We start from the raw sequence: 22999 nt of genomic DNA, 5'->3' as shown, positions 1-22999 counted from the left end.
CAAAATTAAGTTGACATTTCATTTGCCAGTTTTACTCTATCTGGTGAAAAGGGGTTTAATTAATTAAGTTATCAAACTACATATTTTCATACAATAATTCACTTACTATAAATGTCTTCTTTTGCTTTATTTTTCTTGCTACATTAATGTATTCACTGCCAAGTTTGACAAAAACTGAAAAAAATTTGAATTATTACTATCTTTTTTTAAATTAGCTTGTTTTTGGTGTTAATATTGTAAGAAAATATATCTTACTTGTTTTTTGTGATATGTTGAATCTAAATTGCACTGTGTAATTTCTCTGGGTGAGTTACCAGTAGCGTAATTTACGTCTGATCTCGCTCGTAGTCTACGGACCACTGACTTCAAAATGGTGGCTTAGGTGTATTTATACATTTTGGTGTGTTACACCATTATTTTCATGAAAATATATATTTTTCTTCAATTTTTAGGGGGATTCGTTTGATGGGAGAACGTAAAATTAAATTTATTGCTATAAAAAGTTTCTGTTTAATGTTTTCATTTGAGTTTACTCCTCCATTTTGTTTGCTGTGGGTTCTATTTCATTTCATGAAAACTGTTGTTGGACTCCGGCCTGAGGAAGGTCATAAAATGGTGGCTCGTTTTAAAGTACTTTTTTTATTTTGTTAGATGGACTAGGTTTTCAGCGTTTTTTTATTGTTTGAAATTAATTGTAAGTGTATTTGCTCTGTCTGTGTTTGTTTTCGAATTTTTAAATAATTTATTTGTTACTTGAACATTACTTGAGTATTACTTTTAATACCCGAGTATTAATTTTGGTAACATTGCACCTTTTTACAAAAATATGTGCTCAGTTCTGTTCTCCGTTTTAATACACTTCCCCACCCAAAACCCCTAATTTCCCTGCATCCCGTGCCAGGAATTATTTTACATAGTTTTTTAAAATATAAATTGTTTTGGCGTTGTAATGGTATGCGTAATATTGTCTTGCATTGTGATGGAACTTTTAATGTATTTTATTTCATTTGCGTTGTAATGGTATGCGTAGTAAAAGAATTTGTTGTAATGGTTTTCGCGTTGTGAAAAATGCGTTGTAATTGCATGCGTTGTGAAAGCATGTGTTGTATCATCATACATTCCTAGTAGACCCTATGGGTACCACTGACACCTCTCTCTGCTTACCTTGCAGCCAGCTGCCTAAGGCCTTTCAGAGTATGCACTGCTTTTGCCCTTAGCATAGGTGGTCACTGGAGGCCCACCTACACTTAAAAGTTACCAGGTCAGGCCAAATTCCATCTGCTGCAGTTCCCACCTCAGGCCCCAGGGCACCTCCCTCAAGCAAATTCTCCCCCTGGTCTCGTGACCTCTTAATAGCTGCCTTAGCCATAGCAGACATCTTTCTTTTCCTTTGCTTTGGGTAACTTGGTCCCCTGTTTCAGGATCCAAGTTCCCATGACTTCCCTGACATGCTGCCTATGCTCTGGCACTAACAACAAACCCCCCTCAGGGAGACTCAGCATTTCTGCATGAGCCTTCCTCACCACCTCTGCCCATGCAGAAGTCTCAAGATAATTTTCCAACTCATATTCCACTGGGATGGCAGGGGACACAACCACCTTCTTTGAGCCAGGAGCCCATTCCCATTCTAAGCTTACCAATTGGACGGAGCTTAGTTTCATTGTCTGCATTTGTAACCTGGTGACTTAACACATTTGGTCTGGGGAGACCAGTCTAGCTGCCACCATAGAGACACTGGCACCTGTATCCCTCAGAGCCTTTACCTCAGTCCCTTTGATCTTTGGCCTTTGCCTATAGTTTTCCAAGCTAGGAGGTTAGAAAGCCAGGGCTTCAATATCCTCCCCACTAGTGATGGGCAGAGTTTGCAGACTTTTGCCCACTCCGCGCTCTGCTTGGAGCGCAGAGTTTCAGAAAAACTCCACCAACCACTGCGTGGTGGAGTTTGTTCACCCATTTGACTCACCAATGGTAAGTTGGCGAGTGAGAGCAAGACTTCTCAATGTGGGCAATTAAGGCAGATCGCTACTGCTTGTGTCAAGAAAGCTGCTACTCACGGTGTAGAAGCTGCTGCTCGAATAGAAAAACAACTAGAGTGGCAGAAAGAAACAGTACCCCCTGGCACAAGGCATGGTGCTGTTTGCCCTGATTTTACAGTGCAGGGCAAGCTCCCGGAAAATCAGTGTGAGCAGTTTGACATACCACAACTCTGTCACTTGCAGAACTCTACTGAATCTCGCGGAGCTTTTGAGTAACTCTGCAAAACTGCGAATTTTGTACTGGAAGAAGTCTCAGGCCCACCCTCCTGAGTAGTATTTCAGGGGCCATTAACCCCTTCACTGCGGCGGCTATTCCGCCGCAGTGCTAAGGGGGCGGGGCGGAAATGCGGCGGGCGCATGCTGGTGACGGAACCGCTCCATCAACAGCGTCGGTTGCGCTGTGCTTATGACGGAGCGGTTCCGTCATGGCCCCGCCCGCTCAATAGAACGCTCAGCGCAGGCGAAGAATTCGCGCCACGCAGGAGCGTCAGGCGGGCCATGACGGAACCGCTCCGTCATCAGCACAGCGCCACCGCAGCTGATGACGGAGCGGTTCCGTCATCAGCAGGGGAGGGGTTAAAGGACTCCTTCTTTTTATCTTTTTTGTTGCTCCTATCTTTCCCCAGCTGGGAAGTCTGAGCACCCTTTTTCTGATCACTCCCACTGTGGGTCTTTCTGGACATTCTGGTTATGACCCATTTGTCAGCTATCTTCCCCAGCTCCTTGGAAGAAGACAACTTAGAATCCAGCAAAAGCTGATGCAATTTCTCTGTGGTAAAATTAATTAAAATGCGCTCCATCATCATTAAATTATACTGCCCATCATAACAGCCCACCGCATTTTCTTTGGTCCAACCTCCTAGTGCTTTGACTGAAGAGTCCACAAAGTCCACCCATGTCTGTTAATGACCTGTATGGGTATCTTTAAACTTCACTCTGTACTCTTCTGTAGTGAAGTCTTTCTCTGCCATTTACTGAGAACAACTTCAACAATAAAGAGTCCCAGTGCTGGTGACCTATACTCCTCATTTTGCAGGCCCTATCAAAGGCTGCAAACCACTTGTCGATGTCATCACCAACACTAAACTTTGGAACAATTACTTTGGGGATCTTAGGGCCAAAGGTTTCCTCTTTTTCCCTATTTGAATTGCTGCTACCAACATCTTTGGGCTTCAAGCAGGCCTGGGCGGAGTTCGTGGAGTTTTGCTACGCGGAACTCCATGAAGTTACTTACCATTCGTGATCGCGAGCGGGGATAAAACTCTGCTGCACATCGCGAAGCAGAGTTTTCTGCACTCCACAAGCTCCACGGAGTGCCGAGTGCCGGAAAACTCTGCAAACTCTGTGAACAGAGTGAAGTTCACTGCCCAGGCCTAGCTTTAAGCCCATCTTGACCCTTCTTTCTTCAAGGGCTAGTCTTCTTTCCGCAAGTTCAAACTTTTTCTTCATCAGTGAAAACTTTTTTTTACTTTACTTTGGAATGGGGATCTACGCAGGGACCTATCAATTCCAATTAAAACATTGTTTTAGAAAAATCAGAAAAAATTATTTAGGTCTAATGTCAATAGTGGATTTCTCATGAAGAAATCACTTATGACCTAGTAGTACTTTGTAACACAAATTCAGGATCCCACCTCTGTAACACCAATGTAGGAAAGTGGAATATTATGCAGTAAGGCTAATTAGTTTTTACTATACAATACTCTCACATTACCCCAAATAGGTTCTTTGGATTCACACTAATAAATCGCTAGCTTAGTCCTGGTAGTGTGGCATAGAGCAGTCAGGCTTTACTAGAGAAACATGTGCTAAACATTTCAGAGTACCAACATGGACATGGACGGTAAGTAATTGACATGACTCAAAATAAATCTGACACCAATTTGTAAAATTAAAGCAGATTATTATATAGATTTCACACCAAAATGAAGACAATCAGATAAGTATAACCAGAGTTATGTATTTCAAAGCAAAAATAAATAAATACATCAGCATGAATAATCATAAATAGCAGGGCCCCTTCCCCCCTGGCCCTCTGCCATGGGGCCTGGAGGGCACCTATGGTGCACCTTTTAACTTCCTTGCACCGCATGGTACCTGCCACATGATGCAGGGATGTTTAAAAATATCCATTCTACAATGGAAGCTTGTGCTGCTGGCCTATTCAACCCCCGCAAAAGCTTCCATTGTAGAATGGATGTTTCCGATCTTCCTATGGGTGGTCACGTTCAAGGGGGGCGTGGCTACAACTGCAAAGGAGGCAGACGTGTCTGGGTAGAGTTCCGCCGGCGGCTCCCCTAAACAGGCCCTGCTCTCCGAATGCAGCTGCTCACGGAGACTCTTGCTGAGCGTAGCTTCACCAGGACACTATTCTAGAGTGCTGCTGTTGGTTTTGCCCCGCCCGGTCCCCGCTGTGCGGCTCCAGACTGGGGGGGGGGCACCCGATGCATGATCCCTGCGAGATCGGCTTTGGGGCTTGGCTCCACCCACAGGGCCGCAAAAGATGGCTCAGCCGAACTGAGCCGACAGGGGCGGCCTGTGGCTGTGACTCCAGCCGCCGCCTAAATAAACACTCACCGATGTGCGGCGTGATGCAGTTGGGGCCCCTGCTGTGTCGCCCACCCATTTCCGCCTGTGAGGCCCTGAACTGACTGCTGGCTGCTGCGACGCAGGGGGTAGGCCATGAATGACGATGCTACCCGGATCGTCTGCATCGCCGTTGCCTTCATGGCGCAACTGCAGTGAGAGGACCCCACCTGACAGAGGAGAGCTGCGGGTTTTCGCCCAGATGCCGTGTGATTGCCCGTCGATGGGAGGCGGGGCGCGACTGGTGCCCCTATGGGATTGCCTGCATGACTCCAATGCCTAATATCCCTTGACTCGTCTGCCGGCCATCGTGGTGAAAGGAGAGGGGCGGCAAGGGAAGAAACTGCCTGGACCGCCTATGCTGCCGCTGCTCGCACAGTGCGATTGTGGTAAGTGGATCAACGCCAGCAGATGAGAACTGCAGCTGTTCACCCTCCGCAGCCCCCACATACACCCACCGATGGGAGGCGGGGTGTGGCTGAGGTCCCTGCTGCACCGCCGGCATGTCACAGCGGTATGAGACTCCACCGGCCTGGCTGCTGGCCACTGCTGTAAAGAAAAGAAAAGAACATATGGCGATACCGCTCAGATCACCATTGTTTCCATTGCCCCCATGGCTTGATCCTATGAGGAGGGCCCCACCCCTGCGGAGCTGACTGCTGAACACCATCGCCCAGTTCTTGGAATGGCGGGCTCTCTTATGCTGCTAATGGAGGCTTTGTTGGTGAAGGCGGGGCATGCTGAACTCTACCTGCGGCTGAGCGAGGTGTAACGAACTGCTGGTGCCTCTAAAGGAGTTGTGGCAGAGTACTTGGGACCACTCACTGCCTGAAGCCTACGGAGCTGATGCTCCCCCAAAGCTGTCACCGTGCAGGCACCTGGGCCTCGTTTTAGTGCCCAACCCACTTCAGCCTGGAGCAGCAAGGAGTCGTATGCTACTATTCTAGCGATAGCTACACAGTTGGCATGGGCGCGTCTCTACTCTGACGAGCCGCACCTGGTACGCCCCATACAAGCTGCCCGGGTGGTGTCCGGAGGGGGAACTGGCCGGTGCCCGCAGTCATTTACACAACTAAAGCCGAACAAACATGACCTCTTGTTGAGGTGAAATTATACACCACTGCCTAGTGTGACCTGAGTCACTGAGTGGCGCAGATGACGACCGTGCTGCAGAGGAGATACTTGTTTGTGGCGGAGGAACCCCGCTGCTGCAGCTGTGAAGCGGCTGCTGATCGCGACCTGTTGGTGTCGAGGCGGGACCTGCAGTGAGACTCGTGCCCTGGAGGCATCGTGTAGGGATCTTGCTGGACGCGGAGCAGCATAGGTGTACAGACTCTGCGACTCATGTCGGGTGGCACCCGAGCGCGGACCGGAATGGGAGGAACACAGACCCTACCGCCGCCGTCCAAGCCTAAATCGGACAAGATGGCGAAGCAGGGACTCACTGACCAAACTGCAAATAAACTGGATGCGGTGCTTGCTGCAATGGAGCGACTGGAAGAAACCATCAATCAGACCCGCACTTCCCTGGAATCTAAAATTGACAAGGTGGCCATCGACCTCACTCATTTGCATGCAGATCACCGGAAGCTAACGGACTGCACTATTGTCTTGGAAATCACACTCGCTGACATCAAACCGCAGTTGACTCAGACAGATAATTGAACCGTGTGGCGTTCCTAGAAGACAGAGCCAAGGATGCTGAAGGGTGGGCACGACGCAACAATGTACGCATAGTGGGTGTGCCAGAACGATGGGAAGTAAGGGAAGCTACGTTGCACATGGAAAATTGGCTCAGAGATCTACTGCCTGAGGGGTCCCTCTCACCACACTTTGTCATAAAGCGTGTGCATAGGGTCCCGGCGAGACCCCCTCCCACAGGATCAAACCCGCGGCCCTTGCTCCTCTGACTCCTCAATTACCGAGACCGAGATGCCATCCTGCAGGAAACCAGAAAGCTCCAAGATATCCACATAGACAATCATAAAAGAATGTTTTTCCGGACTACACTATCCAGGTGCAGCGTCAGAGGTTCTCGTTCATGCCAGTGAAGAAACGCCTTCGGCAAAACGTCCTGAAATATTCCCTGCTATTCCCGGCACGCCTACGGGTGGTTGCAAGTGACAAAACACACTTCTTTAACACATTGGAAGAGGCAGATGATTGGCTAGATAACTTCACCACTGTGAGACCTCAGGACACTGCTGCAATGGCAGCTCTACCAAAGCTGAGGGGCCCTTTCCACCGCCGCCGAAGAGAGTGCAGAACAACAGGGATGCGGACACTGCATTCACCCACTGTGGGACACACTCAGAATTGATCCTCAGCGGACAATGAGACGCCCTGCAGGTGGTTGCAGAGATCAGCGGTTCTTTGGTGGCTGAGGATGCATCCAACTCAGGTCAACGGGACCTATCTAGTGATTACAAGTGAATACATGGCCTGCAGAACTCACAGGATTCAACTGAACAGCCAGATGTCACCCCACAGACGGAGGACATAATAGTATGAACATTGCGAGACCCTATCTTTGAATGGACTACGATTGGAGGTATTGGGGTATATATGTGGGGGAGTGCAGTCACTAACAGTGTAGCCAAATGTGGTAGATTATACTATGATTCCAATTGTTCACATGAGGCTTGGAGTAACATCATGCAGTAGGGCGGGGAGGCAGGCCTTAACCACACGCTCTGCTACTGCCATGTGGACACAAATGCATACCACTCGCTTGATGAGTGTTCCTGAGCCGGTATGCACAGACTGCCTTATCTATATTGTATTTTGCCTGATGACGGGGAGCCCCGAAGACACTAGATACACGGATTGTAAGCTATCAAAGAACATAACGCAGTGCACCCCCCCGATCGTTTTGACTGTTATCTCCATTGAGAGTTTGGACCATTGCTGGTTGCATTTTCGCCCTTTTGGAATTGTTTATGATTATGTTCTTTTTCTGGTTTTATAGTGAGATATCATTTACTGTATGTCGAATTATACAATATAACATGCCACGAGTCAGTATGCTAGGTAAGCTGTACACTGCCAGGTCAAATGCACCGTACCTGTCTGTTGGCCCGCTACAAACACATGGTCGCTTGGCGCGTTGTAGGATCTATGTCTTCATTTAAAATTGGTACATGGAATGTGAGGGGCATGCATTCACTGTCACTCAGGTATCAGATATATTCATACCTTAAATGGCATCACATACAAATAGCACTACTGCAAGAGGCTCACCTGGCCAAAACAGAAATTCAATGCTTGCACCGCCGCTGGCGTGGCCAATTGTATGCCATGGGGTATTCGGCTTTTGCCGAGGCCGGGGGTTCCGCTTAAAATTACACAGATATTGGTGGACACCGAGGGCAGGTATGTTGTAGTTAAGGGCACACTGGATGGCCGACATGTTGTACTTTCATCACTATACGCTCCTAACATAGAGCAGGCTGCCTTCTTTGACAATATAACGCACATCCTGGCGCGATGGCACGATATTCCCATGTTATTGGGGGGAGACTACAATAGCCTACTTGACATATCACTGGACTGTTCCTTTCCATCCCTTCTGGGTACAAACACATACCATGCCATAAAGGCGTTAACTAACTGGGCAACACATTGGCACTTGAGAGACGCTTGGAGACACCATTACCCCCATGACAGGGTATATTCTGACTACTCAGGTGCTCATGACTTGCATGTGCGGTTAGACCGTTACATGCTTTCAGAAGAGCTGCTCCCCCTTATATCTGCAGTTTATTATTTAGGCAGGACGCATTCTGACCATAACCCACATATGTTAGAGGTGTTGTGGGAACACCCCCGCCCGCCAATTCCAACCTGGCAGCTGCAACCAGATTTGCTATTGGATGCACCCTTTCGTAACATGCTAGCTGCTAAAATCACAATTAATCAACAGGGAGGGATGAGGAATTGGTGTGTCAGTTTCTTTCCCCAAGGTAATGTATACTTTTAATCAACAAAAAATGGACACTTGTAACACTGCTCAACCTTTGGTTCAGTGTGAATAAGGAAACCCTCAAAAATTATTATTCACACTGAACCAAAGGTTGAGCAGTGTTACAAGTGTCCATTTTTTGTTGATTAAAAGTATACATTACCTTGGGGAAAGAAACGGACACACCAATTCCTCATCCCTCCCTGTTGATTAATTGTTATGAAAGCAGCGCACAGTTGCGGGATATAGAAGACCAAAAAGTTTCAAGAAACCTCAATATACAATAATGGAAGGAATTGTGGGATTAAGCTACGATGCCAGTGATATTGATGAACTGCTGGCGGCACGCAACCACTTTTAAATAATACAGACCTCACAGAAGCCCTATCCCAAACAGATGACTGGGACACTTTAACAGAGAAAAAAAGAAAACAAATAAGAACTGCGATTCACGGAATCATAATGACAGAATATTTAAGGTCTAAATTAGCACCTAGAGGGCTTTGGGTAGGAAATGCACCACGTATTTTCCTGCATGATCTAGCATTCCGTAAGGATTGGTCCTCCATCTCTTGGAAATGTACCCTAGACTATTTGGTACTAATAATTAAGAGTGCAAGACGACTTTCAGAAGCCTTACTCTTGGAAATACAAGCCTGTGAAAATGAGTTGAAAAAGGGCATCAACCCACAAATATATAAGAAAAGATTGGATGAAATAACAAAGGAAATGGAAGAAACACAAGAGTTTCTCATGCAAAGTAAACTACAAAAGCTTGGAAAAGACCTAAAGAAATTTAGCCAAGAAAAAATGCATCCATACATAAAAGATGACTATGTCCTTCCAGATGGAGACTCAGATAATGAATCTACAGGAAAAAAATCCTCTAACAACTCTTTCAATAGCTCTGATGACTATACCCCTAATAGAGGTCGCAACAACACCAGATTCCAATGCCCAAGAAGGGGAAATAGATGGCAACGCCCATACCAATCCGGCTACAACATGCCATACTATCAACCATTCGTCCACATTACGGAGGCTGGGCAGACCCATACCAGCAAGGGATGCGACAGATGCCCCACATGATGGACCAACAAATGCCGGGACAACACAATGCACATCAACAAGAGCAACCTTTTTTATCCCGAGGCCGTTCCCAACCCCGAGGAAAAAGAAAGTCACTAACTTGGCAAGACCAGCAAAGGAATGTCCAAACTCGGAGCAAGGCAGCAGCACAACCCTCCACCAGCAAGAGCAATCACTGATTGTTAACCTCTCAGATGTTGAACTTAATGACGACCAAATAGCTGTCCTGAATAAAGGACTGGGATACGTCCCTACTCCTAAAGCAGATAAATTCAAAATCAAAAGTGAACTGGCCGAATTCTGCAGAACTTTGAAACTTAAAGCATTCTTTGCCAACAGCACTACCCAACAGCAAGATGGTGATACCGCCCTACGCAGGAAGTCTACCTTTAATCCTCCGTCATTCAGTGTCCCTCCTGAACTCCACACCTTTGAGCAGGCTCTCCTGAAAGGAGTAGACAGTATGGACAAGAATGGGACCAACACCTTCCAGAACTTGACTAAAAAGGAACGTCTGGCAATTGAGGATCTAAGTAAAAATGATGAATTGGTGATTAAACCTGCGGACAAGGGGGGAGGCACAGTAATCCTGAACAAGACAGGTTACAACCAACAATGCCTGGTCCTCCTTTCCGATACCAGATTTTATCAGAGAATCACAGTAGACCCTACTGAGAGACTTCAAAATACCATATCCATCATGGTATATGAGGCTGAAACGAAAAGGTGGATATCTAAAAAAGAAGCTGAATTTTTAATGACAAGGGAGCCCATTACTCCATACTTCTATTCACTCCCTAAAACCCATAAAAACAGGACACCGCCACCAGGACGTCCGATAGTGTCCGGAATTGGGTCAGTTCTTGAGCCACTCTCCAAATTCGCAGATGAATACTTGAAACCTTTGGTTCAAAAAACCCAAACGTATCTGAAAGATACGAGAGACCTCCTGACGCAGATTTCAGACATGCCCTTTGATCCAGAGACAATGCTCTTAGTAGGCTTGGATGTGGAGTCTCTATTTACAAGCCTCCCCCAAGACGAGACATTACAGATGTTAGAGGATGTCTTGTACATGGAGGATTGGCAGTATAACACACCTAGGCATTTCATTCTTGAATGCTGCAAGTTGGCGCTCAAAGAAAACTTTTTCGAATATGATGACAAGCTATATCTTCAAACTCATGGTACCTCCATGGGCAGTGCCTTCGCGCCTTCGGTGGCAGGACTCTATGTGAGCCAATTTGAAACACAATTTGTCTTCAGTGGTACAAACACTTTCTCTTCCAGTATTATATACTGGAAGAGATACATTGATGGCATTCTTCTAATCTGGAACATAGAACAAGACCTCACCAAATTCATGACCTGGCTTAATACCTTGGATCCCTGGTTGAAGTTCACATATACATCTAGCAATAACCAACTTGATTTTCTAGATCTGACAATTTTCAATGATAACAGAACTCTACAAACCAAAACATATACCAAACCAACGGCCAAAAATAGCCTGTTATCATACAGAAGCTATCATCCGAAGCCCCTCAGAGACAACTTGCCTTATAGCCAATTCTTACGCCTCAAAAGAAACTGTAGTAAGAACTGTGATTATAAAGAACAAGCAAAGGACCTAAGTGAAAGATTGAGGAGGAGAGATTACACTGAAAAAGTCATCAATAAGTGTAAAAAAAGAGCTGATAATCAACCAAGAGAATGTCTCCTCCAAACATATCACAAAGAACCAATAAAAGATTTGACTACCTGTGTGACCACCTTCAATCCAGCTACCTATGCCATCCAAAAATTGATCAACAAAAATTGGCATATAGTGAACACAGGCCAATTTAATTGGCCAAAACCAAGGTTCGCCAACAGAAGTACAAAAAATCTAAAAGATACCCTTGTACATACTCGTCCTCGAAAAAACATATTGATGCCTGTAACTAACAGCGCTACAATGACCCCATTGTCAGGACATTTTCCTTGTGGTACATGCGTTGCCTGTAAAACAACGACAGCCACCAAAACTTTACAACTAATGGACAATTTCGTCTGGACACAAAAGCAGTTCACGAATTGTAATTCGTCCCACGTTATCTACATGATCAATTGCCCTTGTCAAAAGAAATACATTGGGATGACCTGCCGCAAAATCAAACTTAGGATAGGTGAGCACAAAAGCAACATCAGGCTAAAAAAGAACACTACAAAACTGTGCTCCCATTTTTTGTAAATGAATCATTCCCATGAAGACATACAATGGACAGTCATTGAGATGCTGACAAACAAATCCGGCAATGTGGAGAAAATATTATATGAAAAAGAGCAAAGATGGTTGGACCGTCTACGTACATACGAGCACGGCCTGAATGACAATATTTCATGGCACCACTTTGCCAAATGAACCAACAGAACAGAATGAGAAAATATCTTCATTTAATATTATCTCAACCGCAAATAAACAGTGTGCATTTAGACAATCATTTCTTCCAGCACTTCCCGGATAAATTATGAAATTTACTTGCAAAGTAATTGGGCACCTTGACCAAAAAGACCATTCTTACACTCATTTTTCTGGTTATAAATAAACATCCTACTGTCCCTTTAAACCACCGCGACACAGCCCATTGAAAAGGAAACAGTAACGCAACTTCCGCAAACCGGGGACAGAGTCAGCACAAGGCTAGAGTGTAGCCTCCACGCGGGTAATGGCGCTGCAAATACTTCGTGAAACGATACTGGTAAGACGCAGAATTGCCGTTTTGTCATACTCACAGGCATCTTTCTTTAAACCCAGCTCTGCGCTTTGAAATAGCGGCCCCCGCTGAAATCCTGAACGCGTACACAACAGGTAAGATCTGAATGTGTATGTGTACGAGCGTTTACCTTTAAGATTATACTTGCTTACACACTAAAGCCTAATCCATGTTATTTTACCTGCTTGATTGTTGTATACAACTGCGGTAGTGCTGCTCTTGGTCCATTCTTATGACTCGATATGGAATGTCCAAAACACACGTACTTGGGCATTAAATCAAGCCCTAGTATATGGATACGCATCTCTGAGTAAAAATGTTTGTCTCACCACACTGCCAATTACCTACATCCTTAGGAGTAGCCACACAACATTAACACCATCGTTGTTTACTAAAATCTATTTCCATTGTATAGGTACAGCCTATCATACCTGCTAGATCTAGAGTACCTGAATTTACTCGCATATCACACAACCAATCAAATATTTGACCATTTGGATGAGAGAGCATATGATAATTAATTCCTAGCGCCTTACCACTAATATCAGGGTCATTCTGTAGCTTCCCGACAACCTTCCATTAAGAACGTCCAGTGTAATTAAAAAAGATTACCTGTGTTTTTGAACCTACCCTCGCCAACAAATCCCCCTCCCCTTCCCCGCAGAAAACTTAAAATTTAATGCTTGCATAAATCAGTCAAATGTTTAATTTTACATTTTTTCTAGATTGTGAAGAGCGTACTTTCCATAACAAATTCATTATGTGAAAAGGATTACCGCACAAGTGGTGTGAGTAGAATTTTGTGTAAAAAATTTGTGTCTATTTTATGTTTGTAAGTCCTGACGAAAGCTCCATAGACCTCTTGGCCCAGGGAGCTGAAACATGTCGACAACTTTTCTCTTGCAATACTATGTGGCCCAGTAACTTGGCCACCAGATAGTATACTTATTATTTTTAACCAATGGAAACTTGCCCTGGATTAAAACTATAAGGCATTTTTTCCATTCCTTTATCAACTTTTTTTGCTTTATTTCTCTTTTGTGGGGAAATCCTTTTTTATCTCTGGACACTGCACTCGAGACTAGAGGTGCCTCTGGATGAGGCTGGCAGTTTACACTAATAGGAACACCCTATGATAACTGCCTCAATCTCAATGTGGGGCGGATGAAACATATATACCGCATTCCATCTAACATTGATTTTTTTGAGGGTTTCCTTATTCACACTGAACCAAAGGTTGAGCAGTGTTACAAGTGTCCATTTTTTGTTGATTAAAAGCTGCTAACATCACCCAATACTTTGAAGATAATACTGACACAGCCACAACCCCTCAAGTGGAATGGGACGCATTTTAGGTAGTGATCAGGGGAGATTGCCTCTGTGCGCAGGCGGGTATGCTGAGACAGTTGGAGGCAGACCTCACACACCTTGAAACTGACCTGCTCCGAAGGGAGGGAGAAACGCTAGAGGGCAATGCTGGGCGTCTGGAGCACAATAGAGAAGAACACCCCAGATTACTAGACCAGCTCCACAATTTGAATTATGCAGCACACTCAGTGCGCACCCACCATATGGGAGACAAACCTGGCAGGTTGCTGTCATGGTTGATACAGCAAGATGCAGCCACTGCGCCCGTAACATCAATACAAAATACACAGGGAACACGGAACATACCCAGAGTGATATACACAACTGGGGGGGGTGGATTTTAAAGCCACCAGGGAGGCAGCAGAAGGCCACTGTAAGCCCATCATTCCTATGTTGAGCAAGAAATTTTGCCCCCACACCAATAAGAGTAATCTCATCCCATGCAACGAGAATATTCTGCAGCCTGTGTCCGGCTTGGGTGATTCAGTTGTAAATGGGATGATTAACCATCCTAATGCAGACCATTGCGATAGGGGCTCCATTTCCCTTCTTTCATGGAACTTGGCTGGTTTAGTTAATAAACTGGACTCCCCGGACTGGGGGGCATTTATAGATTTACAGGATGTATGCCTCTTTCAAGAGACATGGGCAAGAGAGGACCACCGGCGTGCAGGATTTGCTACATTCGCAATTGAGGCGATTTGGAAGGGGAAGGGTCGCCCGTCAGGTGGACTACTTATTTGGGTGGCTTCCCACCTGGGCTGTAAAGCAAGGGTTTTACCAACCAATTCCCTAGACGTCCAATGCGTGCTCTTGGAATGGTCTGATTTAACTAAACTGGCATTGATAAATGTCTATTCAAGACCAGTGGGCATAACAAAAGTCTCTAGTACTATTGAGGAACGAGCGCTGTTCTTGAGCACACTCCCTAAGGGCATTTCGTACGTGGTTGGGGGAGATTTTAATTGCCAATTTGCGCCCCTTTCACTATTTTTAGAAGGAACATCCAATGAGGAAGAAGAACAATGGGGAATCCTGAAACTGGCTGGCCCACCTGTGAAATCCTGGTCGCCATTAGCAATGCAAATTACTTGCCTAACCCTAGCAAATTCTCTAAGGGCTTGTAATGGTCGGGTGAGCGGCGATATTCCACCTAAACCAATTTACAACAAACTGGGGCATAATTCCAGATTGGATTATATATTCGTGGAAATCTCCGAATTGGACAGAATTGTGGACTTTAATGTAATGCCTCAAGCCGACAGCGACCACAATGCGCTGATTTTAAAAATTTAACCCCGGGCGTCACTACCGAAAAACAGGGTGGTGGTGACAGTGCAGATCCGAGATTGATTCTATCCACAAACCGGCGTAGAGTTCGCTGGTCTAAAATCGTAGAAAACCCCCAGGACATCCAGAGGCTATATGCAAAGGTTGTTCCTGTCTTGCAAAAAGTTGACAACCTTATGTTCCACCCTCTTACGCCTGAAGAGACTCACAGGAACTTGGTGCACTCCATCAAGAGATGTGCACCACTTTATCTGATGTTCTGAACCCGGAGCAGAAGCAAAGTAAAGGCAAAGGAAGGAGGACTTGTGCCCCATGGTTTAATGCCGCTTGTAGAAAGGCTAAAACTGGTCTACTAGTGGCGATGAAGCAGCAGCATAACATCCCCCTGGTAAGAACTAAGAGAAGGGAGTATAAATGCCTCATTGCCAATGCTAAGTCTGAATGGGACTACGGTAATTGGGCAGATATGACCGATGCGCTTAAACTCCAAGACGCCAGGTAATTTTGGCAGATCGTCAAAAACGGCTCGGCTGAGCCTACTCCGGCAGTGGAGGCCAATATCGCACCCAGTGTGTGGGAGGATCATTTCAGATCTCTGTACACCGAGGCTGACATGGACCCTAATCAGGCTCTAGTAGATCCGATGATGGGCTCGACCCCTACCCCACTTCTGGACATGGACAAAATTAGTCTGGCAGAAGTAGGCGCAGCTATTGCTAGACTTGCCACTGAAAAAGCCCCCGGGTTGGACAAACTCCCCGGCGACCTATTTAAAAGTAAACCCACGATCTGGGCCCCATATCTACAGGTTCTATTTAATGCAATCCTGGAGGGGATGCCGGTGCCTGCTACTTGGCTGGGAGCAGAGATTGCACCCATCTTCAAGAAGGGCTCTTCTCTGCTCCCAGCCAACTACAGGCCTATTAGTTTAATAGACTTCCCCCAAAAGATTTTTGCCAGGCTGATCTTGGACCGTTTATTAGAATTGACCGGAGATCACTCAGTCCTGAGCCCATACCAGGCGGGTTTCAGGAATAAAGTGTCCACTCTACACCAAGTCTTTCGACTTTCCATGATATTTTGGAAAACGGTACAACTGGAGGGTGGCAGCCTCTACACTGTATTCGTTGACCTAAGAGTGGCCTTCGATCTGGTACCGCGCAGGAAACTCTGGTCCGTGCTCTCTGGGCTGGGGGTCCCACAACACCTATTAACTATGATTTTCAGATTACATACTGATAATTACGCCCATGTAAGATGTGGCCGGGAAGGGACATTGTCCAACAAATTCCCCGTAGACAGGGGGGTTAGGCAGGGCTGTGTGCTTGCACCGACCCTGTTCTGCCTCTTTGTCAACGGGGTAATAGCGCACTTGAATGGGGTTGAGAATACTGATGCTCCCAAATTTGGAGGCAGCAGGGTGCCCGCAATTATGTTTGCGGATGACACCCTGCTGCACTCCAAGTCTCCAATGGGAATTCAGCGAGTTCTCAATGGCTTCGAAGCATTTTGTAAAGATCATGGCCTAGAGATTAATGCTCTGAAGACCAAATATATGGTCTTCACCCCTCCATCTCGAGCTCGCTCTAATCCTTTCATTGGATCTAATACGATAGAGAGGGTCCGAACCTTTGATTACCTAGGGATTACCCTAAATGAAAAAATGTCATGGGTACCCCAACGGGAGAAAGCACAATTAAAGTTGGCCCAAATAGCAGGTGGAATTACCAAACTAATCGCCAAGAATAAATCCACTTTCAAGCCGGTGGGTCCCGCTCTAGAGATTTACAGAGCACAAGCTAGGGGAGCAGCTATGTACGGTAGTGAACTCTGGGGCCACACGTGCAACCGCAATCTGGTAGTAACCGGGAACAATTTTATCAGACAGCTCCTATCACTTCCCTCTAGCACACCCCTGCTGCCTATCAGACTTGACTTGGCCCTGAGACCTCTGGACGAAGACATGGGCCTGCGGCCCCTGTTATTCTGGCGTAGGATCTGGTCAGTTCCTGAGCTAGCCAATTATAGGTTAGAATTGCAAGAAATTCTCACTCTCCCAAACATCGGGAAAATTCCATGGCTAAATTTTATTAAGAAAGAACTAAGGAAATTAGGGATTCCCACCCTATGGTCTGACCCGCTTAGATCTTGTCCCGGGGTTACACGGAGGCAGCTCATTATCCAGTACCAGGAAAGTAAACTTGCTATCCATATGCAAGGAACTTCCCCCGGCACTCTAACGTCATCATTTTTAATAATTAAGGACAGCTATAGGTTCGAAATTGCCTTAGACATCATAGCCCCAACATCAATCAGGAAACTGTATCTCCAATGGAGGTATGGTAGTTTACCGTTACGCGCCCTTACTAGTAAATGGGCCGACCCATCCCCGTCCCATTGCCCCGGATGCAAATCCGAACAAGAAACTGATTTGCACATATTGTTTTTTTGTAATGCGTATGTCCAGGCGCGGAGAAAATGAATTGTCCCACTATGCAAAAACCTGGGCTTCTCCCGTAGCCTGCAAGCATACAGGGTTTTAAAGACGGATCTATCTGGTCATATTGTCTTTGCTTTAGCCAAATATCTGGGGTCTGTTTGGCATAAGAGGAGATATCTTCTAAATGGGGATCTATGAAAAATTGTTATAATGGAAAACCTGAGTCAGATAGTCTAAGAATGTCCAAAGGCGGGTCCTTATATCTGTACAACGTTTTTAATTGTTTTTATGCTTGTATGTATCTTAATATTCACTGTTTTACATTCAATGTTATCTGTACCTTTTATGGCACATGATGCCGAAATAAAGATGATGATGATTATATACACAACGCTTTTGTGGCACACTATTCCACGATGTACAGGTCTTGTTTGATGGCTACAGACACAGAAATACGGGACTTTCTTTCCACCCTAACATTGCTGCAACTGACAGAACACCAACAGGAGGAACTAGGTGCTCCTCTGCTGCCGGAGGAAATAAGGAATAGTATTTAATCCCTCTCGAATGGTAAAACGCCGGGTCCGGATGGACTACCGACTGAATTTTACAAGGCCTACTCGGACACATTGATACCGGAACTGTTGCGGGTATATGCGGCAGCTCTGGATGACTCAGCGCTCACACCTACGCAAAAAGAGGCAACGCTGATCTCCTTCTTAAAGCAGGAGTTCAGGGCAGATGCGCTGAACTCCTGGGCTCCTACCGCCCGCAGGCTCTGTTGAATACAGACTATAAAATACTTGCCTCTACCCTAGCCAAACGAATTGCCCCGTTTGTGACGACTCTGGTACATAATGATCAAAACATTTTTATTCCAACCAGGAGCACACCCTCAATATTCGTAGGCTATTTAGAGTCCAGAAGTATGCAACGAAGAACTGGCCTTTGTCTGGCTGTCTAGTACTGGACCTAGAGAAGGCCTTCGATTCGCTGGAGTGGCCCTATCTTGCGGCGGTCCTGCGTAAGTACGAGCTAGGAGACGCATATTTGCAACTACTGTATCAACGCCCCACAGTGTGGACTCGCACGGGTAAGCTCCTTTCTGATACAATCAGGGTTAGACGAGAAACCAGGCAGGGTTCCCATTGCTCTTTTCCCTTGCTAAGGAGCCTTTGGCTGCTCTCCTCCGAGAGGGTGGCACTGACTGGGGCATCCCCTTGAACGATGGACTCCAGTGTCCCTATATGCGGACGACCAGAGTCTGCGCAGGTAGAGTAGACTCAATCCAGGCATTTGCAGTCTCAGGGTCTTCGAAGAAGTAGGATTCCTGGTTGTAGATTATTTTTAGCCGTGCAGGAAACAACAGGGCATACTTTAGACCTAGGGCCTGAAGTTTCCGCTTGAGGGGCTGGTAGGAGGTTCTCTGTCGCTGTACCTGCACCGTGTAGTCCGGGTAGAGAGATATCCGGGTGTTTTCGTATTGAATGGGGGCATTTTTACGGGCTCTCTGCAGAATATGGTCACGTCCCTGCAATTGAGAATACGAGCGATAAGAGGTCTAGGCAGTCTACCAGCCGCTGGCCTGCCCGTAGGGATTCCATGAGCCCGCTCCACACAGAAGGATGAGAGCCCATCAGGCGCTACATAGTCCTTTAGCCATTGTTCGAAAAACTGGGTAGCATTCGGGCCCTCCGAGCGCTCCGGCAGGCCATTAATGCGGATATTGTTGCATCTAGCCCGCCCTTCTGCATCTTCAACCCTGTCTTGGAGGGTGTTCAGTTGAGTTTGCATCTGTGACAACTGGCCAGCATGGTCTTTATGTTGTGGCACGATGCCTAACAATGTCTTTGAGTGGTCCTTGACTGTATCATTGAGTTTAATATGATCAGCTAGCAGGAGAGAGAGGCTGGTGGAAAGCGTGCCCAACTGCTGCTCAAGCAACCGGCACGTCTCCTTGATCTCGAGAAAGATTAGGTCCAGCTTGTCGGAGGGGGGTGACCCAACCATTGGTGGGACACAGCTAATGGAGGAGGTATGGGAGTCCGTATCAGCGTCTCCCTGGGTGGCCATGTCTGTGGGCGGCATGTCAGGTTGCCGTCCCCTTGGATGCCCCATTGTGGCGACTGTGGTGTGGCAATAAGGTCACAAGGGAAATGTCCTGTGGGAGTACCGGTGGAGGAGAGGACAAAACAAGTGGTCTATTCTGTTATAAGGCGACCACAGTGGGAGAAAAGGCCAGGAGATCCCAAGTCCCGGTGCAGGGGAGGGGGTGAGATCAAGCTGAGACCGACCCGACAGCCAGCAGCTCCCCCGGGGGCCACCTCACCTCAGACTCCGGAGACATTCAGGGTCCCACCCCGAGTACACCACACCCAATGTCAGCCGGCCTCTTCAGGACCCAGATCTCAGCACTCAAGAGGAGGTAGAAACCATCACACGCAACCGGCTCCAACGATGCAGCAGGTACAGTAGGCAATAGCGGCGTGTCACAAGGCAAGCACCAGAATGAAGAAGTGAGGGCAAGGCAGAGCAGGAAAATGCTCAGCCACCACAAGCTGCAACCCCCAGACAGGACAGGCAGCTAGTACAGTCTTAACTGTGGCAAGGAACTCACTGAGTCATGGTGATTCGGTCCCGGATATGGTGCACGGGGCCTCCGGAGGCGGGGGCCTCACTCCTGCAGCAGGGTCAGGGAGAGTGTACAGCTGGCCTGTGGCCCAGGGCAGTAACAACAACACCAACAGTCCTCACAATGTGCCGCCCGGGACACAACGTGGCACCAGGTCCCTGCGGAGTCGCACGCCCACCAGGCATCAGTGGGGCGCCAATGGCTGCGAGATCGGCTCACGAAGGGGGCCGCCGGGCTCGGGCAAAGCGGGAAGGCAGGTGGGAACTCCGGCGGCAAGCACTAATCAGACCCGTCAGCCAGTGCCACCCCACAAGCGGCGCACATGTCCACGATGTCTCAGCCGTGGTCCGAGGGCGACGTTTGACTCCCGGAGTCGGCAGATCCCCTCCTCGCAGCAGGGCCCGGGCGGGAGTCCAGTCGTACGAAGTCCAGGATAACAGCAGCCATTCCAGCTGCCAGACTGAGCGGTCGCCGACCAGCAAGGAAAGATGTAGAGCCGACTCCTCACGAGGCCCGCAGCTCCGTCACAGCAGGCCCACGCAGTGCAGCATCCGCGACCTCAAGCCGGAGCAGGAAGCATAGAGCTCAGCGGTGTCGCCGTCGGAAATAAGCATTCCCCAGAGTCTTAACAATAGTTCAGAGGAAGAATTAAGGCTCAAGCACCCCAGATTTCACAAATGTTGTCAGGATAATGAGGGTCCCGGACGGGAGCTCCATTAAGACTCGGCCGCCATGCTCAGCAGCAAACCACGCCCCCCATCAAATCTACAGTTTGTTTCACCCATTGGCGAAACTCCCCCGCCCGACACACATGCATATTGAGTTAGCTCATAGATGTTACAGGAGGAGCCCTCAGCTCACAAAAGATACGATCCCTTATGCCCCAATACTGCCACTTATCGGGACACTCAGAGGTAGAGACTCTATAACGGACATAGCACTGACGTCCTGGGCTGAAGCGGGAGTGGAGACGGTAGGAGACCTATACACAGACGGTACCCTACTACCTTTTGCGACCCTCATGGCAGATAATAGTTTACCTGTGGGCCAGTTCCTTCTACATGCAGCCATCACACGGACATTAACGCTAGCATGGGGAGATTTGACTAATGAGCCGCCGACACATCAGTTAATACAGTATTTGCATGTAATGTGTGAGGGGTCACACGTGATACACTGGCTAGTACAAGCCCTGCTTATCCACTTATTAAAAAGCCAACAGAGACTCTGCACATGTTGGACTGAGGACAGAGGCCGTCCCTGGACTGATAAGGAATGGGAACACATCCTAGCCAGTGCCACACACATACCACTCAATTCACAGTTTAAACTTATGCAAACTTATATATTGCATAGGGCGTATCTCTCACCAGATAAAATCAACACTTCCCAATGCCCGAAATGCCGTCTCCTAGGTGCTGACCTACTGCATATGCTATAGTCTTGCCCCTGCTTTTACCCCACTGGCGCACGATAACAGAAACACTTAAGAACTGCACTAGTGCTGAGGTGCCTACCACATGGGAGGTCTGTAGTCTGGGATTTTACAAACGAACTAGGCCAACAAAGTAAGTTCCAAATTTCGTGACCTAGTCCTCATAACAGCGAAATGACTGATAACCAAGAGGTGGAAACACAAGGACCACCAGAGGACGGACCCACCAGAGGTACTGCATTGGGTGAAATCCCTAGAGATCTGGGCACAGGCGGAAAGCACCACCCTACATAGGGAAGAAATGGCAGGGTTGCGAAAGTATCCCATTGCACAAACCTGGGATGATATGTTCAGAGACCTTACACACTCTAATGCTATATTGCGAGCACCTCCTACACAGCAAGTGGGAACCGATACCTGACATGTCACCGAGAAGAAGAGGACACGCTGCAATCACATTGCACCTAAGCCACAGCTGTTGGATTAGGAACAGACCTCACATTCCTTAAAGACAATTCATAGACGTGGCTTTTCCCATGCGATACCCTAGTGTCCATGCAACCACATATAAAGCAGGAACAGCAGCTCACACTTACTACTACGCACAAGCCTAGTCATGATTAAACTCCAACGGCACTCTAGAAACTGGCTACATATTCCTTTAAGCATTTGATATCTCCTTCCTTTTGATTTCATTTTTTGTCTTCATTAGTTGTGGTTAAAATGTTATAAAAGAAGATATCTAGTGAACGGATACGACATTTAAATATATAATTGTTTCTGTTTGCCCATTAAGCTTTGTATGTTGGAATTTCAAAGTTGAGCCGAGTATGAGCAGCGCACCTCTGTATACATTGATATACCTACGTATTGATGATCACTGTTGAGAAAGGGCGTACTTATTAGACACACTCCACCCCTCGATCGGAGCTGACAGCACGTGCGGGCTATTGATGCCCGTGGTACTCTATAAATGCACAAGGAATTTCGCACTGCTGTAGATGCAAACCGTATCACGATTGTGAAAAAGAAATGTCTTGATTAATGTTTACAGTGGCATAGAACAGATAATGTTATTATAAGTGCAATGTATATCGATACTTAGAATTCATGTAACAGAAAAGATAAAGTGCAATAAAGATATTTTTTTTAAAAAAGGGTGGTCACATCCAAATCAGGCAGTCGTAACCACCGGCCTATAGTTGGGTGGTTCAAGACCAATAGGGTGTCCGACATATAATCAGGGTCTATGTACCTTGAATCTATATTTACCACATAGGCACATATATGTGGAGTTAGGTACAGAAATTCTTGACTTACCTGTCAATTGATTATTTTTAATATTGTGTCCTCGATATTCTGTCCCATTGAAATTGTTGATTCCATATTTAGGGACAGACCTGTGG

This window comes from Lissotriton vulgaris, chromosome 11 (genome assembly GCF_964263255.1).
Source record: "Lissotriton vulgaris chromosome 11, aLisVul1.2, whole genome shotgun sequence".
Taxonomy (NCBI): Eukaryota; Metazoa; Chordata; class Amphibia; order Caudata; family Salamandridae; genus Lissotriton; species Lissotriton vulgaris.
The sequence above is the reverse complement of the archived record's forward strand: the minus strand, read 5'-3'. Positions refer to the sequence as shown.